At 35.6% G+C, this 18,693-nt stretch overlaps 1 protein-coding gene across 7 annotated transcripts in view; it reads left to right on the top strand.

The window, feature by feature from the left end:
- Window positions 1–18,693, top strand: part of LINGO2 (leucine rich repeat and Ig domain containing 2) — a 1,147,525-nt gene that overhangs the window by 860,367 nt on the left and 268,465 nt on the right. Inside the window, exon 7 of one of the 7 annotated variants that reach the window (XR_008424224.1) lies at window positions 10,839–12,613. The exons of the other annotated variants lie outside the window; for them this stretch is intronic. The gene's annotated coding sequence lies outside the window, so the exon portion shown is untranslated. Of the gene's footprint in view, window positions 1–10,838; window positions 12,614–18,693 lie in introns of those variants that run through there. 7 annotated transcript variants of the gene reach the window in all.

Here is an 18,693-nt window from a genome sequence, read left to right as displayed (position 1 = left end):
GGGCATGGGGGAGGAGTTATTGATAAAAATCCTGGTTCTGAAATTCAGAATACTTACTTTGCTGTCAAATGTGAGATCCTGTATTAGGCATGAGAGCAGTCACTTCGTCCTTAAAACCCCTAAGTAATTTGGGGGAGAATTTGGAATGAATGAAGAAAGTGTTCTGAAAAGTATAAATGGATGTCGGTGACAAACATGACATTTTAAATGAAAATTAAAACAGATTTGGTTTATATAAAAGTAAGATATGTTGAATCTGTAGGAGATTTACATGGACAGAAAGCTGAATGCTCCATTAAGAAAGAGATAGAAATTCATCCATGCACTCGTTGAAATAGTATTTTTTGAGGACCTACTTCATACTGGATACAATAGACCAACAAATGAATTGATCCACATCACAGTCCTCTGGGCCTTCACGGTTCAATCATGTAGTAGATACATGAATAAGTGATTGTAATAGCAAAACAATGGAGGTGTGATTATGGCACTACAGAAACACAAGAGATGGAGATGTTTAACCATGCTCAGACAAATCTAGAAAGGAGCAAATGGTGACATAGGGACTATAATTTAAAGGATGTATGGAAGTTTGCCATGCCGGGAGGGGAAAAGAGGTGCTACATGTGCAGACATAGAGGGGCTGGGAAGAACAGGGTGCATTCTGGGAAATGCCAGTACTTGTGTGTGCTCATGACTTGGGGCTGTGGATGAGGAAGGGAATAACTGAGATGAGAAAGATAAATGGAGAAAATCACTCAGGACTTGTACACTAAACCTTGGATTCAAAATGATCCCTCCATGTAGATGATGCATAACTAGAGAATGTAGTAATCAGGGATAAGTGATTTTCCAGGTATTGACATGTCTTGCCTCAGGTGGAAAACCATGTTCAGTGGTTATGTAGTCCTGATCTGATGTGCTTTTAATTCGTTTGGGAAAGGCAGTTGATTTAAAATGTAATAATGTGATTTAACTTTATAGCCTTTTGTCAATTAGATATACATCATTTTATAAATCAGAAAAAAATTCCTTGGAAAAAATATCACCACGGTTTTATTTTAGGCCACGTGGAGAATCTTCTTATACTCAAAATGGACTCTCTGACAAGTCAGAAATAAAATCTAGGACCCCTGGTTTCCCACACATTGACTTTCTTATGAAATCACTCAGCTCAACAAATGTGAGAACCTGAAAACCTGGAAGGTGATATTTTATCTTCTTAGCTGTGTCATGCCAACTCTGTTCTAGAGTTATGTCACCAAGCTTTCCTGAAGGACTTTGAGTATCTAACTTATAAGATTGTTCATTCTTTATCTCCAATAACTTCACAGATTTTGTTTTATAATTTAGTTTAAAATTTTATTTAGTTTTAGCCAAAGAAGTGTTTAACCAAACATCTTCCTCTTAAAAATCAGTTCCCCCAATTTTGTCAGTGCATGAGATGAGTGACTGTAGAAAATCAAGAGCACATCTCCATAAGCTGCCTGGATTAGTCTGATATTTGTTGACCTATATTTTTAGAATCCTTATATGCAAAGCACTATTGCATTTGTATGTGTGTAGGGATGTGCAGAAATAACACCAATATTGGCAGATACTCACATAGTAGATACTGTGTTGTAAGGCATTAGTCTAAGTGTTTTTTATATATTAACACATTTAATCCTTGTGTAAAAGGAGAACCTCTTTAAATACCCATTTTATAAATGAGAAAAGTGAGGCTAGGGAAGATTAGTAAGTAATTTGCTTAGATCATAAGCCAGGAAATGGAGGAGGCAAGAATTGAGCTTGTGTTATCTGGGTTTAGAGCCTCTGCTCTTAGACACTGCGCTAGACTCCATATCCTGGAAGGAAACTGAGACCTTCTGGAGTTCACAGTGGAAGTACGGGTTATTTAGCCATATGAGAACTGCTTCAGAAATACAGAATAGGAGGATTTTGTGTCTGAGATAATCATTAAGGACTCATAAAAGAGGAAACATTGAAACCAGACCTAAAGGATTGGTGGAATCTTGTCAGATCAGGGTTAAGATGGCACTGTAGGCTGGAGATTGCCCACAGGGGCCCACAGGTGGAGGAGAACAAGGTGTATTTAGAGGACAATACATGACCCAGTTTATCTGGAGTGATGTGGAGAGCCAGCGTGAAAGAAAGTTATTGGAGGAAAGTTATTGAAAAGGGGGGTTGTAGCAAATTCCAAAGAACTTTAAAGCCTGGATAAGAGAGTCTGAAATTCATTCTTGATGTAAAGATTTGGGAGTTTTATTAGTTTTTAAGCTAAAGAATAAAATGAGGGAAGATCAATTAGTCAGTCATGTATAGGATTGATCAAGTGAAACAAGAAGAAGATTTGAAAGGAGAAAATGGCTGTTACACTAATGGAGTTAAATGCTTCATCAAGAACAACAAAAACAAAAAGGACAGAGACATATGAACCATCTTAACTCTGAAATACAAACTGAGACAATCTGTAACTTTGCTATAGCAGAAAAGGTGCAGTTATGAAGTCTCACCCACTCTACATCAACAGGACATTTCCCACCATCTTGAAATCTGAAAGAACCCATTCTTCAGTTCCTCTCTGTACTCTGAAGACATGAGTAACACAATTCTTTAACATTTTTTTCTGTACTCTGGTGATAGGTTTGCCCAAGATAGATGTGCAAAGGAGCACAGTTAGTACATTATTTTAAGATGTTTATGGCTGTCCTGTGGTGCAGGATGATGATATATGTGCTACTTTGAGGTGGGCATTAATAATGATCAGGGCTTACTCAGGGCACAAGGGACAGGAATGACTGAGACTTAGTACCACTGTTTTTATTGAGGACACTCATCATACATGGCTGAACCAGAATATAAACCCAGTGTATCCCGCTCCAAAAACCTGTGCTTCTTCTATGGCCATGGCTCCTCTTTTGCCCAACTTTAGCTAGAGATGATTTGGAAAGTGATGTTTCCAGTCACTGATGCTATATAAACATGGCCTGAGTGACTAGCTATCAATAATATTACAGAAATGTTTCAAGCCTGAAATAAAAGCTCGTGCTCTGTGTCTTTTCAAATCCCATTTGCCTTTATGACTCTATAGTATGTTTTTAAAAATGTGGTTTAGGGAGCACCTGGATGGCTCAATCGGTTAAGCATCAACTATTGATTTCAGCTCAGGCCATAATCTCATGGTTCATGAGTTTGACCCCCACCTCGGGCTCTGTGCTAACAGTGAAGAGCCTCCTTGGGATTCTCTCTCTCCTCTGTCTCTGCCCCTCCCCACCTTCTCTCTCCCTCCACCCCTCAAAATAAATAAGTAAACTTTAAAATAATATGTTTTAAGGTTGTTTTCTTATTGAAATGTAATATTTTTTATGTGTAGATGCCTTTGTATTCAGTTAGTACCTCTCATCAGAATAGACAGGTAATTGCACCCTTTTAATTTTTTCCATGAGCCTACATTATTTCTAGTTTTCAGGGAATTTCAAACTAGTGCTACTATTTGGAAGATCTGTTAAGAGACCACAGAGAACAAATGAGACTTTAGAGAAAAGCCTTGCTTCTCACAATCAATTGTAAAATACTCTTATGTAAATACAAACTTCATATATTCTAATGAGTCATTTGCATCCTTATACCTTTATTTTGAGGATAATTTCATGGCCTATTTTTTCTTGTTTTCCCTTTACTTTTTTATTTATTTAAATCCTAGTTAGTTAACATATAGTGCAGTATTGTTTTCAGGAATAGAATTTAGTGTTTCATCACTTACACCTAATACCCAGTGCTCCTCCCAACAAGTGCTCTCAGAACCCATGGTTTACCTTGACAGTTATCCTAAACATTAGAAAAAGTTTCGTCCATTGTAGGGCATTTTAAATAGTAAATACCAGTCACAGAAGTAATATTCACCAAGCATTTTTAGATAACAAGTACATTCCTCAGTGATTTATAAGCATTATCTTATGTGAGTTATTCTTCATAACATCTCAAGGAGGTGAAGTACTATTGTTGCTTCCATTTTAAGGAAAAGAAAAAAAAAGCCCAGAAAGACTGAATAACCCTAAAAGTAAGGTCCTACCAAAGTGATATGCAGATGGATATTTTGTTTTCTAATTTTTGCTTGGTATCTTAGCATAAATGGGTTTATTGTACATATAATTTAAACTGTCCTTTAAAAATATGAGTATTTGTATTTCAACAGATGATGGAGCAAAGTAATTAGATACCTTGTCTGTAATCACAAGCAAGATGGTTGTCAATTAAAAAATTAATTTATGACCTTTTAACACCAGTCCAAAGTTTGCCCATTAAACTACAGTATCTCCTAATAATAAAACCTACTGTTATGACAGCTTAACATATGAAATTTCCCATTGCTTAGCAAATACTAATTGTCTGTATTGCAGTCTATAATTACCATCTCTGGGCAATTGCATGGTTCTTTGCTTGAGTAACATGCTGTCATCTAATCTTAAGGCAGGTTATTATTTTTTTCTAGATGTGTTTTTCACCTGGTAGGGAATAAAAGACAACTCTTTAGTCTGATTTAAAGCATTTGAAACCTAAATGAATATTATTAAGAACACAGAAAGGACTATGTGCCCAGATTTTTCTTTCAGATACTACTATAGTGAGATTTTGTGGATGGAAGTTTCCTATGTTGCAGACACAAGTCCTGTTACATTTACATCCAAGAAGTAATGATTGAAATATTACTGTAGGTATGTTGGAAATGCCATGACCTTTGTTAGTAACTGGTGATGTCAATATTCCTGGTGGGATTTAAGCATGGCTGGGGGACAAAACAAAACAAAACAAAAGAGTGAAATGGAATTTGTCTTTGCCTAGAAGACTTTAAAATCCCTTCTAATTCAGATAGTTTTTAATTCCATTAGTCTTTCTTTTTACCTAATAGAGAGGACTCTCCTTATTATGCTTGCTATTGTGACCAAGTATAATTCCCATTTTAGAAATTACTATGTTCCCAAATGAAAAAAACTTAAAAATTACCATTTGAGGGGTGCCTGGTGGTTCAGTTGGTTAAGCGTCAACCTTGACTTAAGTCATGATCTCATGGTTTTTGAGTTCGAGCCCCACATCAGGCTCTGTGCTGACAGTGTAGAACCTGCTTGGGATTCTCTCTCTCCCTGCCCCCCTCTCTCCCTCTCCCCAACTTCTTCTTCTCTCTCTCTCAAAATAAGTAAGTAAACTTTAAAAAAAAAGTTACTATTTGATACATTCTGAATAGTGGATGTGGTCATTGTATATATGATTGTACACACGTTCACTCTTTTTCAAATTGATTTATTTATTTTGAGAGAGAGAGAGAGAGAGAGAGTGTGTGTGTGTGTGTGTGTGTGTGTGTGAGAGAGAGAGAGAGAGAGAGAGAGAGAAGAAAAAAAAGCAGCGGAGGGGCAGAGAAAAGGAGAGACAGAATCTCAAGCAGGCTCCATGCCATCAGCACAGAGCCCAATGTGGGGCTCAGACTCACGAACTGTGAGATCATGACCTGAGCAGAGATCAAGAGTCAGATGCTTAACCTACTGTGCCACCTAGGCACCCCTACATACATTCACTCTTCAAGACAAATAACAATCATTTGTTAGTGTTATCACCATCTACTCTCTGAGCTTATGGAGTCTGAAGTTTCTTCAGGTCAAGTCCATCCCTTCTATGGTGTAAGTGTGGAAGCCTACTGCTCATTTTTGCTCTTACAGCTTCTTAAAAATTGGGTGCCCACGGGAGACAATAATTGCTGACTTCCTGCTAAAATTTGTAGAAAAGGCAGTCACTGTTCTTGCTGGATGTTCATTTTGTGAGATATTAGTTACTGGTGCAGATGGAAGAGTTAACTGGCCAAGGCTTTGAATTAGGAAAGGGAGAATCTTGTTCTAATCAGGGCTGGTCATTGCTACATATTCACTGAGCTACCATTTGGCTCTGGACCTTTAGGTAATATCCCTTTCAGCATTCTTTTTTAGTTTCACTTGTTAGTCTTTCCCTTCTTGAACCATTCCTCTTAGACTTTCAGGACCAATTTATATCCCCAGCTACATCTACTAATCTCCTTGTAATCTGAGGAAAGGCTTTTTTCTGTTTCCTTCAGTAAGCTTCTCTCTCATTCTGTCTTTCCCTGTGTCTGTTTCTCTCCCTCCCCCCTCTCCCCTGTCCATCTCTCTCCCTCCCTCTATCTCTTCCTCCTCTGTCAAAATTCTTTTCTTGTTTCCTCAGTAGACTTCATATGGCTCATAAATCCAAATTCCAAAGTATTGCCAAGCAAAATTATTACTCCTTCTCTTGTAGGGGTGGGAGAAATTAATCTCCAAACCTTTCTAGGATGTAAAGGAAAAGATCCTTACACCCTTCTTTAAGTACCATGTAGAGAAACAAAAATAATTAGGCTTCCAATTGGAAGAGGCTGAATGTATATATCCTACCACAATCATATATTTTGGTTTAAGTTAATCTCAGCTAATTCTTATTTTATCCTGATTAAATCTCAAGTTTAGGAACCTCTGTTGATTTTACAAAAGATAAATTGTGTATATTCTAACTAGCAGATTCAGTCAGGATTCTGGTACCAACACAAGGAGGATCAGGTAAGCAGCACCCTTTACACCCTTTACAGCAGCTGAACAAAGCCTTTTCTCATTAGGGCATGTTCTACATTGCATGCATACAGATTAATTCCAGAAAAGGTAAAAAATTTTAAATAATAAAATAAAAACAAAACCCATACACATCTACCCAGAAGACAAATAAAGGTGATATGGGACCAAATCTCCTGTGAATTTTGACCTTAAAACTTAAATTTCTTAACTTATGAAATATTCAATACATTTTTTGAAAAGTCAAAAACATGCATGCTTAAGCTTCCAGGCTTCAGAAGAAAAAAGTAATTCCTCTTGGATATGACTTAGACACATCGTAGAAGCTTTGCTATGGTTGGCAAGTCAGTGAACATACAGATGAGAAGGGGAAAAGTAATACCCCAATGACTGTCAAAGATGTTCCATGTTGTAGTTCACAGCTTCTGTTAGGCTGTGGAATTCAGATTTATTTCTAAACCTCTCTGAAAAAGCTCTCTGGTGAAACAACTATTAATCTCAACAGACTGGGAAAAAATTCCTAGAAGATATTTTTAATGAAGCATACATAAGAAGCCTAAGTTGGGCAGAATATTAAAGAAAGAGTTGCAAATTCTAATGGTATTAGGTGTGTGTGTGTGTCTTCAATAATGTTTAGGCCAACAGTTTTCTGTAATGGTATTTTAATATATTTATGTACAAATAGGTAGTATCTAATTTAATTTTAGATATCTTACATTTATGTTAGTAGAGACCTTTGTTCTCGATTTTCACTTTTGGGAAAAATAAGGTAAGAGTCATAAGAGTGGTTCCTCTGTTACAATGGAAGACAAATATTTTTCTCTTTTCTTATAACCCTTAATTAGAAATATATTTTTTCAGGAAGCATTTTTACTTCAGTGAACATAGCAGCTTTATTCAATATTTTTCTAGCGTTTGTATTTGTGAAGTACTTTAAAATGAGCTTGATTAGACACACACTCTATCATTGAAGAAAAGAATCAATACAGGATATCGTTTGCACTTGACAGATAGCACAGATGCATCATCAAAAGGATGTATTTATTAGGAAAGAGGTTAAGTTGCCTGTTCAAGTTGGTCTTCCGAGTCAATGGAAGACAAGGGTACACAACTTGTTACCCTGTAGCTTTTAGTGTATTGCCTTGTTGCTTAGCTCTATGTCTCTTTTCATGTATTAGTCAACAACACTATAATTATCACGAATGGTAATTGCACACCAATAATTCATCTTCAAATGCAAGTACATAAAAGGATTAATGTTACACAGGCTCTACAATATTAAGAAGGAAAGGTCACTAAATGATGTATTAAAAGAATCATGATAACACACCAACAAATTAAGCCCAACAGGAGAGATCAACATTTGTTGAATAAACCTAATAAAGTCTTGTAGTTTATTGATGTTGCTCTTCCACTGGGCAAAAATAGCTCTAGGATAAGGTAGAGAGACAATAAATAATCAAGTGGATTAGAGAGTTGCCAAAACACAGTGGAGATCAAGGTAGCTCAAAGTAAAGTTGTAAGTACAAATTTTAATATATCCATCATTGCCAAAATGTTATCTCAGTTTTGGAATTATTAAAGACCGCTCTCCTGCAGGCTAGAATGGTGTTCTATCTTGAGGAATACTTTTAAATGACCGGGGGACATATAAATGTAATACCGTATGCCTGATATAGAAAAAATGGTATGTCGAAAAGGTGCTCTAAAGGTTTTGTTTTATATTAAGTGTGCATTAAGTCAAATAAGTCTAAGATAGGTTCTATGCTATTAACATGTAAGATCAAAATGAATTCTACTTCCGGACTTCTAATCCAAAAAACTATATAAAGATAATGACAAAAATATTTCCACCAGTGTGTTGATTGCCAAATTTATTCCAGAACAAAAACAAAAATTAAAAAGCAACCTAAAAGTCCAACATAAGGATTGATTACATAAAAGATACTTTTTGTATGATGCAATAATATGCAGTCATTCACAATTATGCTTATGAATAATTTAGTGACCTAGAAAGATGTTCCTCACAATAAATTAACTAAAAAACATAAATTAAAAAGGCAGAACAAAAATTGTACAGAGCTGGATATTTTATATCTTTCCATTTTCTATATGTGTATCTAAAAATTCTGGGAGGAAATATACCAAAATATCAAGACTTTTTAAATTTTTTAATATAGTACTTATTTATTTATTTATTTTGAGAGAGAGAGAAAGAGAGAGAGAGAGAGAGCATGAGCAGGGGAGGGGCAGAGAGAAAGGGAGAGAGATAATCTGAAGCAGGCCCCATGCTCAGCACAGAGCCAGATGCCATGCTAGATCTCATGACCATAAAATCATGACCTGAGCTGAAATCAACAGTCAGATGCTTAACCAAATGAGCCATCCAGGTGCCCTACAAAACTTTTAAAAGGCTTTTTGTGAACTGTTTATTCTATTTTTATTCCTTTATATATCTTCTAAATTTTCTACAATGAAAATAAAATGTAACTTTAATCAGCCTAAAACAATTAATATTTTTACTTTGTTATTGTCATTTTAATGAATTGTTTCAGTTTCTCGAGTATGTCAACTTTGTTCTTTGGTGCTCTCTGTTTTTTCTGTCTGCACTGTTCTTTTCCTATTCTCATGGCTGGTTACTTTATATCATTTTAGGACCGTGCCCAAACATCACTTTCTCAGTGAAACTTTACAAAGCTGCTCTATGGAATGTACCCTGCCACCATCATTCTTATTCCATTATCTTCATTTTCTTCATGGAACTATCTAAAATTATACCATTAACCTATTATTTAATCTAATTCTTTGTTTAGTGTCTGTCTTTTGCATTAGTAAACAAATATATGAGGGCAGCAGGAAACTTCTGTCTTGTTAATTTTAAGTCCCCACGTCCTAGAACCCTATCTGGAATAAAGGAGGCACCAAATTCATATTTGTTAAATAAAAGGAGGTAATGTTAAAAATTAAAACTTTACAATGTGTATATAATAACAATCAGGTATATTGAGAAGAAAGGGACTAACGTAAACCTATTCTGTTTTGGCCATTGGTAAGGCAAAACCCATCTTACTTTTGAAGGAGAATATGAACGTTAAGAAATTTTAAAAATGAAGCAAAGAATGAGGATAGCTCATAAAATTAATGTCAGGAAGTCCTATTCAGATACTGAAGTCAGGTCACAAATCTGTCTCTAAATCATTGCTCCATATCTTTCCATGTTGGGTGATGGACCCCTTTGCAGATCCAACAAAAAATCGGAAACATTTTCTCAGAAAAATGCTCATGCATATTTGTAATATACATGATGTTTTGCTCACAGTTTCTGCAGATTCACAGAGCATTCTAATGGTGCATGAATTATACAATAAAAGCTACTTCTCTGTCCTATCTGGGAAACATAATAAGTTATAAAGTTTGGGATCCATTGAGTTAAAAATCCTCAAGAAGTTGAGGGGCACCTGGGTAGCTCAGTTGGTTGAGTGTCCAACTCTTGATTTTGGCTCAGGCTGTGATCTCAGGGTCGGGAGACTGAGCCTCACCATAGGCTCTGTGATTAGCGCAGAGCCTGCTTGGGATCCATTCTCTCTCTCTCTCTCTCTCTCTCTCTCTCTCTCTCTCTCTCTCTCTCTCTCTCTCTCTCCCCCCCCCTTCTCTCTCCCTGTTCACCTCTCCCCCCACTCTCTCTCACTTTCTCACTCTCCTTCCTCTTTCTATCAAAAAATAAAATTAAAAACAATTCTTCAAAAAGTTGAAATTACGTCTAAGAAAAGAGCAAATGTTCCACTTTAGCCTCTCAGAGAGAGCACACATCGCACATATGAGCACTGTTAGCTGTTACTATCTCTAGGCTAGGAAATGGAGTTGCAATGCTAAGGAACTTGCCAAATTGGAGAACCAGCAGAGTTGTGTTAGAAGCAAAGTCAGAGAAGAATGTCTGTCCCACTACAGCAGGTCAATAAAAGTTTCATGGAAAAGATGGCGTCTGAGCTGTATCTTGAAGAGTGATCATAATAATAAAATAATAGCTTGTGTTTATCGAGTACATTGCAAGTACTAGGCACTTGATTAAGTGTTTTACATATATCATATTTCCAAATCCTCACAATAATCCTAATTTCAAGGAAAAGTGAAACAGAGAGATTCAGTAATTTTCCCCAGAATATTCAGCTAATAAATGGTAGAGCAGAGCTTCAAGCCAGTCTGAAGCTGGCTCATCTTTCTTTGTCATTGTAGAGTACTGCTATCCAGAAGAGTAAGATCTGAATCGCTAGAGAAGAAGGCCAAGAGACATTCCCAGTGAGAGGATGCTTTAACACCTGCACAGATGTTACTATAAGTCTAGAAACAGCTAAGTAATTTTGAGTGCTAAAAACACAACACAACAGAATTAATTAATTCCCTTGCGCTATATGGAAATCTATTTTTACAGCTATTTTGACATAAAATTGAGAAAAAGAAGTACCATTTTTCAAGATAAGTAATGGAGGGACTCTAGTAAATGAGGAACTCTAGTACATTTTGATTTTACATTAATTTATGTATTAGATATGGTATTCCATAATGTAAAATGGTTGTTTGAGTGACAGCCTTCAGGGAACTGTATCTTCTAGACAAAAGTAAATTTTGTCTTTCAGTAAAAGGACAAATTCCCTGGCACCTTTATAAATAGGTTAAAAGATTGGTATGATGGAAGTGAACCCTCTCATGGAATTTAAAGTGCCTTTAAAAGCTATCATTTGCCACAAACTATAAGGTTTTTCTTCATTGAGTGTCATGATGATGTAGTCTTCTACTAGATGTGAAATAAATACATATATGTCTATCTTTTATCTAGGCAGGTAAATCAAGTGCCCTAAAAGGTTGTCTATTTATTCTCAAAAACTGGTTGTAGTGTATTAAGAAATAGTTGAGAGAAAATAGGGGCAACCTTTGTGCACATTTTAGTTATTTTTAAATGCCATTTTATTGCCATATTCTAATAATACAGTGGAAACAGCACCCAAATATAAGTGTTTTTTCATATAATCTAACACATTTTAGAATTAATTATAGTTCTATTAATATTAATGTTAATAATAGCTAGAATTTATTAAGTAACTATTATGTATTAGGAAGTATGCCAAGCACTTGAGTGTATTATAATTTAGTTTCTAAAATTATGCTCTGAGGTTAGCTTTTTATTATCCTTTTATTAGCAAATGAGGACTCTGAGAATTGAGATCCAGAAAGTCATGCTAGGGCCCTGAGGCCACATGGTTAGAGTGGTGGAAATGGCATTTGGCCCCAGGTGAGACCCCAAACCCTGGGATTTTAACTCCTAGCATCTTAATCAACCATGTCATTTGAATTTAAGAGTTTCTTCATTTAACATTTATTTACCTTCCAAGAGAGACTACTAAACCATGGTTACACAAATATAATGCAAGTAAGAGGAAACATTTAACTTACTGCTGAGAATACTTAGGAATATATTTACTTCTTGATTGGGTGAAGGAAATAATCATGTTTCCTTGCTCACCTATGATGACAGATTATCATACATTTAAAAATCATTGGCATACACCAGTCTTTGTTTTTAATTTCTACAAGGTCAGGGGTCATGCCTTCTATTTCTTTTGTGACATATCATTGTGTTTGGTACAGTACCTTGCAGAGTTAAAGCATTCAAAAAGAAAAAATGTTTGTTGACAGCTTTCTCATTGGGCACCTGTCAGTAGCCTACAGTGTACTTTTTCAGATTTAATGAAACCATACTCTTGTAAAAAAAAAAAAGTGCATCTATTCTAATACCCCTTGAAAATCTATATACGTACTATAGTGACTTGAAAACATTCATTAATTTTTCTCTGCTTTGTTTTCTCACCTGTTTATTGACGAAAATAATAACTGTTTTTTTAGCAAGTTGAAACATGAGGCAGTTTCTTAGATAATTGCTCTGAAAATGCTTACTAGTTGCTTACCTTTCACTTCAACAGGTAGCTTATTAAAGTTTTAGTCTTTAAACACTAGCTTCTTTTGTTTACTTTGCATATGTGAAATTGAGACCATCTATTAATGTTTTTTCTGTAAATTAATGTCCAATCTACATTATGATTTTGTTGTAGTTGTAACAGCCTCCATATTGACATAAGTGAATACCAAGTGACCTAGAGTCCCTCATCCAGTGCTTCTACTACTCGGTATATACCTCAAATTCTCCATTATTAATTTCCTAACTGGCATAAAGAAAGAGGGGGTGCCTGGGTGGGTCAGTCAGTTAAGCCCCCAACCTCAGCTCAGGTCACAATCTTGCAGTTTGTGGGTCTGAGTCCCGCATTGAGGTCCTAGCCCCACATTGAGCTCTGTGCTGGCAGTGCAGGATCTGCTTGGGATTCTCTCTCTCCTCTCTCCCCCTCCCCTACTTGTGTTCTCTCTCTCTCTCTCAGATGAATAATCTTAAAAAAAAAGGAGTTGAAGGAGATCATTTCCAAGGTTTTTAAAGGGTAATATTTTCTAATACTATTACATTATATACTCTGCATATTTATGTTACTGTATATAGTAAATATAGTATTATTTTCACTGACTATTGTGATTTGATTGGATTTCTTAAGATACAACTCATGATTCAAGGTCAGAATAATGTTGGCTTAGAGTGAAAATATGTTCTGCTGAATTCTCTCAATTATGGTTTCTATTTTTTAAATCATTTATACTTTGATTTGTGAATTTGGGCATTAGGCTTAGGGGTGCAATTTAGTTGTTCTAAGGACGTTTGAAAAGTGGTATGCTATCTTCAAGTAAGACATTTACATGATTTGTTTTAAAATTTGTTGACTACAGCTTCTTAACCTCCATTTTGTCTATATAATAATCTCTGTATAAACCATTTCAAATGTTCTTTAGAAACATAAAAATATCTATTTAAAAATTACCATTATAAATGTTTGTGCTTGTTCTGAAAATTCCAGAACATATGAAATTACCTAATCGCTGAGAGATCTAAAATTTTAGAGTGGATTTAACTCCACATTTTATGGAAAATAAAGAAACAGGTATGAGGAGATTAAGTGAATTGTTCAAGGTCACATAGCTATTGAGTGAATAAATTTGAATCTCCTAACTCTAGGGGTGCCTGGGTAGCTAAATTGGGACTTCAGCTCAGGTTATGTTCTCACAGTTTGTGAGTTTGAGCCCAGGATGAGGCTCTGTGCTGACAGCTTTGAGCCTGCTTTGGATCCTCTGTCCCCCTCTTTCTCTGCCCTTCCCCTGCTCGTGCTCTCTCTCCTTCTCTCTCTTTCTCTCTAAAAAATAAAAAAAAAAAAAAACATTAAAAAAAAAGATCTCCTAACTCTCTCCAGCATTTCTTCCCTCTACAATCTTTCCCATAATCTCTAGCGTATTTTGCATCTCTGTTGTTTGGGATATACATATTTAGGATACACTGGGATATATTGCTATGTCTTCTTGAGGGATTCACCCTTTTCCCTTATATAATGTCCCTCTTGGTTTTGATTTTTTTTATTCTTAACTTAAATGTATCTGTCATTAATATACATTAGTGTCATATATTATTATATTATATATTGTATGTAATGTATAATATATTAATATACATAAAAATGGAATTAATATACACATCTAAATGAAAATTAAACTCCTTATCTCTTTAGGACAAGAAGTAGTTTTACAACTACCCTGAGAAATTTAGGCTCCTTCTTATTTTTTTCTTTTTTCAAAATTTGTATTGACCCTTACAGAAAGAGAGAAGGCACCTTATTACAGGATACTTTGGATTTGTTTCCACACCACCACAATAAAGTGAGTCAAGTGAATTTTTTTGTTACCCAGTGCACATATAAGTTATTTTTACCCTATACTATAGTCTTTTAAGTGTGCAATGGCTTTATGTTGAAAAAACAACTTATATACCTTAATTAAAAATATTGCTAAAAAATGCTAACCATGCCTCAATGTTGATGGCTACTGAATGATGATGGTGGTGGTTGCTGAAGTTGGGGCAAATTCTTAAAACAAGACAACAATGAAGTTTGCTGCATTGACTTTTTCTTTTCATAAGTAATTTTTGCAGCACGAAATCCTGATTAATAGCATTTTACCCATGGTAGAACTTTGAAAATTGGAGTGAATCTTCTCAAAGTTTGTTGCTGCCTTAGCAATTAAGCTTTTGTGTTATTCTAAATTTTTGTTGTCATTTCAACTATCTTTAAGCATCTTCACTAGGAGTATATTCCATCTCAAACAAATCACTGTTTTTGGTCATCCATACAGAGAAATTGTCATTCATTAAAGTTGTATCATGGGATTGCAGCAATTCAGTCTCATATTCAAGCTCCACTTCTAATTCTACTTATCTTGCTATTTCCACCACAACTTCACTTACTTCTCCACTGACGTTTTGAACCCCTCTAAGTTATCCATGCGTTTTAGAACAAACGTCTTCCAAACTCCTGTTCGTGTTGATAATTTGACTTCTTCCCATGAATCACAAATGTTCTTAATGGTATCAGGAATCCTTTCCAGAAGGTTTTCAATGTACTTTGCCCAGATCTATCAGAAATCACTGTCCATGACAACTATAGCTTTACAAAATGTATTTCTTCAACAATAAGACTTAAAAATTGAAGACTCCCTGATCACTGGGCTGCAGAATAAGAGTTGTGTTAGCAGGAATGAAAATAACATGAACCTCATAGTACATCTCCATCAGAGCTGTTGGGTGACAGGGTGACAGGAGAGGGAGAGAGATGGGGGAACAGCTCAATGGTGGAGCAGTCAGAACACACACAGCATTCATTGATTAAATTTGCCTTCTTATACGGGCATGATTTTTGATGCCTCAAAACAATTACAGTAGTAACATCAAAGATCATGGATTATAGATCACCATAACAAAAATAATAATAATGAAAAAAGTTGGAAATATTGTGAGAAATACTAAAATGTGACACAACTACATAAAATGAACAAATGCTATTAGAAAATGGCACTGATAGATTTCCTCAATGCAGGGTTGCCACAAACCTTCAATTTGTAGAAAACAATATCTGTGAAGCACAATGAAATGAAGCACAATCAAATAAGATAAGCCTGTACTGCCAGGTGGAAGTGAAATCCAAGTTCCTCATGTGGCCTATATTGACCCTGATGGGGAGAGCTCCTCAATACTGCTGAACAGGGTGGGACTTCCAGCTGACCATTTGGTCTCCACTGACACCATGGTGGGGGTGGGGGTGGCCTCATCACCACTGGATAATGACGAAAGTCCTGACACTCCACTAGTCCTCTTATGATACCCCCTCAAGGGGAAGGGGACTGATACCTCATTACTTCCACATAGGAGTGAAAGTGCAGATTCCCCACGTGACCTCCACTGGCATCACGATTTACTGGCAAGGATGAGAATCTCAGCCTCCTACTTGATCCTTTTCTGACACACCTCTGGCAAGGATGTTTGGTGTCTTTTTATAACCTCTCAAGATGGAAGCCTTGTTTCCTCATTCAGCCTTTACTGGCATGAGTGGAGATAGGACTATAGACGTTTCCGTGGTGTTGGCTGGAATAGAGCAGTTACTTTTTATAAGTTTCTTGCCTTGTGAAGCTGCCCCTTTCCTGGCCTTTTCACTAGAACGAAGACCTTTGATGGAGCTTTTTTGTTTGTTTTTTTGTACCTGTTGGTATTTCTGTGTTGCCATTTTCTTCAGTTCCAAGTGTGGGATATCTAAGGTGAAAAGAAAACCCAGGGAACTCACCATGATGTTAAATTCTGGGCCAATCTGACTGTTCTCCACCATTCACAGAGTTATGTTTGTTTTGTGTATATGCCATGGACAAATAGAGAAAAGTACATATACTCCTTTTTCCCAGAAGGAGAAGTCTATCTGCATATTTTGAAAATAGTGACATGAAGGTCATTTGTGTTATAAAGACTCAAAACGATGTTACTAATATCCAGAAATTCCCAAAACACTGCTTTCCTAACCACTGAATTTTAAGGCCCATGAGGTCAGGAGCTATGAGTTTTACTCACTCTTGGGCAACTTTCAGTCCTTTGTTGTTGGTGTAAAGACAAAACATTTTCTTATCTTTATAATCAAGTTTTTCATATCTGAGAGTGAATGTTGAAGTGGAAGACAATCGGCATGGCACCCAAATGTTGCCCTTCCATTACAATATTTGTAGCACTCTTCTTGAAAACTTAAGATAATTGTTTGATCCAGGGAAAGGTGGCCCCCTTTTGCTTGATTAAAATTACTTATTCCTTCTATTACTTCAAAGAAGAATTTAAAAGTAACACTTTTTAAAAATATAAAGCAAGTCAAGTTAATGATAATGATAGGGGAAGAATTTTTACTTCTGACTAAAAGAATGATACTCGTCTTTTTCTTTAATGAGAACAGTAAGTAGAAATAATTATTCATGCATGCTTGCCATCTCATTTAGCATTGATATAAAATTCTCTCCAATAAAACTCAAGTGGGATTTTTTTTGCAAGGTTGGACTTTAGGAGGTTTATTATTTCCATTAGGCTGTGGAATTTGATTATTTAATCAACCTACTTCAATCCAGAAAAAAATCTCTTATGGCCCATTAATTTAAAGAACCTTCTTTGTAAAGCACATGATTATGAAATGAAAAAAAAAAAGCAGAAAAAAATTAAGGATTGTCCTTATCGCTTCCCTTCCTTTGACTCTTATTCTTTGTTTTAAAGAATTCTTATTGCAATTCACTTGCCGTAAGCTCATTAAATACACTCCTAGCCATGGTGATTCTAGCATCTTGAATAATAAAGATTAATATGCTGATCCAAATTCAGTTACTGGCCTGAGCATATCAAATATATTAAACTTCCTTTACAGCATAAGAAGTGTATTTCCACCAGAAGAAATGTACATTTCTGAGTTTAATTCATCTAGAGGATTTTGAGTAAAAGTTTAAGATTTTCCTATGGTTAAAATAGCCACATGAGCCAAAGTGAATTTACATATAAACATTATATATACACATATATCTTATATATGATATCCTATAATACATATGTATGTATATATGATGTGTATATATATATATATATATATGTACATGTATATATGTATAAGAGGTTGAAAAAGCATTTTCCAAAGTATACTGTGCTTCCTTTTTTTTCCTAAAAAAATATCTTCCTGAGAATCATGTTAGTAAATATATAACTGTGTACATTAGTGACTATACATGTTTGAGGTGGGGTAAGAGGTATTCTAAATGACAACGTAGTTACTTATGTTTACTTACTGTTTAGCTATGCCATTAATAGATGACTTAGATTAATAATACCATCTCCAAGCTTGGGATTCCCAAAGTTAACTGAAGCCAGACATTTAATTCTAGTTTGTTTATAGAAATTGCTGTTTCTCGGGGCACCAGTGTGGCTCGGTTTGTTAAGCGTCCGACTCTGGGTTTTGGCTCAGGTCATGATCTCATTGTTTTGTGAGTTTGAGGCCTGTGTCAGGCTCTGTGATGGCAGTGCACAACCTGCTTGGGATTCTCTCTCTCCTTCTCTCTGTGTCCCTCCCCCGCCCCCATGCTGTTTCTCTCTCTCTCTCTCTCAAAACTAAATAAACAAACTTTAAAAAGAAAAAGAAAAAAAATTGCTGTTTCTCAACACTAGCATGGTTAAATGAGAGACCTATGTTAAGAGACTTTACTTGCTGAATCAACACAGGAACTTTTAATAAACACTAAAAGGAAGTAACTGTATATACCAACATATCAACTCACACCCAGTCCTATTCTATAATGACAAATACCATTTTATTTTCCCTTCTTCATCAAATCAGGCATAATTTACGTGTGTAAATTATGAGATTTCCCAAAGGATTTCACGTGAGGTATTTGGGATTGCCCTTCCTTTGTTTCCCATATATCACCTTAAAGGCAATGTCATCATGCCAAATATACGTAAGCATCTGATAATTTGACTTAAGATTTGTCGTGGAGTTCGTGTTGTCAAAAAATTTCAAAAAGGAAGAGGGTGATATGTTTAGATGTCCAAACTCACTATATCTCAAGTTTGTTCAATTAATTAGGTCATCTGTCTTGTTTTGCAAAA

This window comes from Panthera pardus, unplaced genomic scaffold (assembly GCF_024362965.1).
Source record: "Panthera pardus isolate Hobbes unplaced genomic scaffold, ASM2436296v1 HiC_scaffold_20, whole genome shotgun sequence".
Lineage (NCBI taxonomy): Eukaryota > Metazoa > Chordata > Mammalia > Carnivora > Felidae > Panthera > Panthera pardus.
The sequence above is the reverse complement of the archived record's forward strand: the minus strand, read 5'-3'. Positions and strand labels throughout refer to the sequence as shown.